Source organism: Balaenoptera ricei, chromosome 6 (genome assembly GCF_028023285.1).
Source record: "Balaenoptera ricei isolate mBalRic1 chromosome 6, mBalRic1.hap2, whole genome shotgun sequence".
NCBI lineage: Eukaryota > Metazoa > Chordata > Mammalia > Artiodactyla > Balaenopteridae > Balaenoptera > Balaenoptera ricei.
Genome location: NC_082644.1, coordinates 65,777,718 through 65,781,869, shown reverse-complemented (window position 1 = coordinate 65,781,869; position 4,152 = coordinate 65,777,718). Strand labels below are relative to the sequence as shown.

Below are 4,152 nucleotides of genomic sequence, written 5' to 3'. Positions count from 1 at the left end.
TAGCCCTGAGGTTATAACAAGGTATGTTATTTTATGGTTTGCATCTTTAATCATTGACATAATAAGTCAGCTATCCCAGCTGTTCAGTCACCAGAAAAATTAGTTGGTTCTTGTTTACTACAGCTTTCAGTTCTAGTTCTGAGTATTGGCTTCTTCCCAAGACTAAAATGTCCTGAGTGCATTTCCACCTTTCCGGGTGGTCAGAGTGGGAGTGGAGTGTGACCAAGTAAGAGAGGTCAGCAGTGGTCCTCTCTGAGGTCTCAGCTGATGGAGCCCAGACCTGTGGGGCTGTTAGGAAGCAGAGCCCCATGGTGGAAGAGGCAGGGATTTGAGGCCCAGCTCGTCTTCTTGCTAGCCAGAGAACATCAGGAAAGTCATTTCTTCTTTTTGTTTCTTCCTATAAATTAAAAATTCCTCTCTACCTCATAGATTTGTTGTGAGGAAAAAAACTTAGGTATGTGGATACCCACTCATGCTGTGTTGATTTATATCATTCAATTTAGTCAGGGGATATGACTGTCTGGGTTCTGGTTTTTTTTACTGGGTACAAAATGTTCAATGGCTATAATGCAGTTTTGGCCGGTTAATTTAAAATTGTAATTACATGTGTTTGAGATGTTTCTAGGTGTTGTCTCCACTCTTTCCTTACTTTTGGTGAGGTGGTGCTATTCTGAGAATGTATTAGTTTTCCATTGCAGCTATAGCAAATTACCATAAAATTAGTGGTTTCAAACAATACTCTTGTACTGTTTCGTAGTCCTGTAGGTTATACATTTGACATCGGTCTAACCAGCAAAAGTCAGGGTGCTTGCAGGGCTGCATTCCTTACTGGAGATTCTGACAAAGAATCCACTTCCTTGCTTGGTGAGATTGTTGGTAGAATTCAGTTCCTGGCAGTTGTAGGACTGAGTTCCTGTTTCCTTGCTGCCTGTCAACCAGGTCTTTGCTCCTAGAGGCCTCTCTCAGGTCCTTGCTGTGGTCCCCTAGATTTCAGAGCAAGCAATCCACAAAATCCTTTTTGTCATAAAAAATAACATATTCACAGATTGCAGGAACTAGGACATGGATATCTTTGCTGTTAGGGATGGAACCGAGTTGGGGAGTGTGTGGGCGTCAGCATTCTACCTACCACAGAGAGCTTCAACTGATAACTGACACGGTGACGTATTAAGAATCTACTTTGGGACTTCCCTGGTGGCGCAGTGGTTAAGAATCCACCTGCCAATGCAGGGGACACGGGTTCGAGCCCTGGTCCGGGAAGATCCCACATGCCACGTAGCAACTAAGCCCGTGTGCCACAACTACTGAGCCTGCACTCTAGAGCCCGCGAGCCACAACTACTGAGCCTGCATGCCACAACTACTGAAGCCCGCACGCCTAGAGCCCATGCTCTGCAACAAGAGAAATCACCGCAGTGAGAAGCCTGTGCACTGCAACGAAGAGTAGCCTCCGCTCACTGCAACTAGAGAAAGCCTGTGCACAACAACGAAAACCCAACAGAGCCAAAAATAAATAAATTTAAAAAAATAAAATAAAAGAATCTACTTTGATTCGTGTAACGAATTTTGGTTATTCTGCATAAAAATAGGAAACTAATCTTGGATACAATTTTGAATGTTTCACTAAAACATCCTTAGGCTTTCTTAAATTTATTCCTCAGTATTAATGTTTTTCTTGGCTATTCTAAATTGTTTGCTTACATTATAATGTGCTGTGATGGCATTTTGAGGGAAGATTTTATTTTATCATTTATTTGACACATATTTTTATTGATTTTCAAGTCTGTTTCTTTAGGGAACCATATAATTTACTATATAGTGTGTGTGTGTATGTACGTGTATGTGTGAACATGTGTAATTTTTAATCTTAGGAAAATTTGTAAATTGGGCAGTTTTTGTATTTTGCTGGGGACAAATGTAATGTATAGTGAATTAATTATGAATTGTACTTAAAGACTTTTAACTTTGATGATGGCCAAATTGGTTAGTCTTAATTCTTTGTCTTCTTCAATTCATTCTAAATGATAACTATTTAAAAAACAGTAATTTTTCACGAGTAATGATGAGTTATGCATTTAGGGGGGATAATTTAAAAAATAATGGCATACTTTTTATAGTTGAAGCACTGGGGAATGACATCTGCTTTACCTGTCGCATGTTGATTTGAGTATATAAAAGCATCTGATAAAGTGTCTGTGGTGTGGCATTAATTAATTAACGTGGTGGAGAGTGAAGGATCTCTACTGATAATATTTCATATATTACAAACCAATATTTCTAATTTCATAACATAGACAAGAGCTGTTAGGAGAGGTTATTTTTTTAAATTAATTTATTTTATTTATTTGCCTGCATCGGGTCTTAGTTGCGGCACTCGGGATCCTCGTAGCGGCATGTGGGATCTTTCATTGCAGCACGCGGGCTTCTCTCTAGTTGTGGCGCGCAGGCTTCAGAGCGCGTGGGCTCTGTAGTTGTGGCACGCGGGCTCAGTAGTTGCGGCATGCGGGATCTTAGTTCCCTGACCAGGGATCGAACCTGTGTCCCCTGAATTGGAAGGTGGATTCTTAACCACTGGACCACCAGGGAAGTCCCCAAGAGGTTATTTTTTAATTTAAAAAATAATTTTGGAAAGATAACCCCAGGTTCACTGATATTATTGGTGGTCTTTGTTTAACAGCCAGCAGGCTTTGGTTAATAGGAACCTTTTAAGCCATTCAAGTGGCTTAATGTAGATGGGGACAGAGCTCTGTTTTTTCAGGTAATGCTTGTCTGCTCTATGCCAGGCACCATGTATGTTTCTGTGAATTCATCACTTGGAGGCTGACCTATTTGATGGGAGCCAGAAGTGAGGGTAGAGTTGGCACTGCAAGGGATCCAGGACTGCTTCCTTTGTTGTTGGCTACTTGACCTCTGGTGGCATCTCTGGAGCAGGACAGGAGGTGGGGTTTCTGTGGATTTCCTTTGAATGTATTACTGACCTCTTGGTATGTGGTATTGGTTCATGAAACCTTCCCTTTGTTTAAAGTATAGCTTACATTGACTAGAACTTCCATGCCATTATTTGTGGTGATCCCAAATACTCGTCTTCCAAATTTCAGCAAATTCCTGAACCTTTGATATTCTCAGCTAAATAATAATAATAACAACAATAATTATTATGTGGATATTCCACTGCCTGTCGGTATATTCCCTGTATTCTAGCACTTAGTCCAGACGGCTCTTTATTATAGTATCTACCCAAACTGCCTCACCTCTCACATAAGGCTTTTTTTGTGCCTGGATTGTGGAGAAGGTCTTTAGAAAACAGGCATAGGTAGAAATGAGCCATGATAGCAACTTAATTTGACTATCCTTGTTTCTAAAAATTCCTGCTTATACCATTGGCCTTGCCATTCCTCTTGTTTCTGTCTTTCCCTCTCTTCTCTTTAGGATCATTCAGCTGTTTTTTGCCTTGACCTAGTAAATATAGCAAGGCAAATCCTGCATGATACTCCAGAAGAGAAGGGCCTTGCCTTAAGAGGGCCCACCTACCAAAGAAAGCGGTTATGTAATTTCCCCCCCATTTAATTTATCAGAATTAAGGTTTTCACTGAAAAAAATTGAGAGGAATGTTCCAGGTGGCCACGTGCCCATATGCCTACTTATAGGCGGAGTTCAGCTTTGGTGAGTGCCCGGCGAGTTTCTTCTCTGGAACAGGAATTGTGCTACATGATTATACAAAAGGACTTGTTTTCTTTGTCTTCAAGGAGCGTTCATAAAGAGCAGAAGGGCTTTTAATAAACCTCCATTTGCAAAGCTATAGTATGCGTGGAACATATCATCCAGTTATTTTAGGCATTTTTCTAGCTTTGAATATCAGAGTAATCTAGAGTGAAACACTGTATATTTTTTTCTAGTAGAGATTTAAAAATATCTACCAGATTGCATAGCAGTTGAACTAAGATATTGGTGTATATTCGAGATGAATGTTTTCTGTTCCTGGAACGTTCTTTCTATCTGTGGTGAAATGGAGTCCGTGGTAACTTCTGTGCAGCAGCTGTGGTGGCATTCACAGGTCTGCTTCCTAGCTAGGACGGATCAGAGAGCTGGCCTGCAGGTTGTATTTCATTTTTCCGTTTGGTGGGATGAAGTGCAGTTGTTTTGATGTTAGGTT

General features: G+C 40.7%; 1 protein-coding gene across 10 annotated transcripts in view; it reads left to right on the top strand.

Moving 5' to 3' along the window:
- The window catches only part of KDM4C (lysine demethylase 4C), a 423,829-nt gene that overhangs the window by 130,094 nt on the left and 289,583 nt on the right, over positions 1-4,152 (top strand). The window lies entirely within an intron of this gene.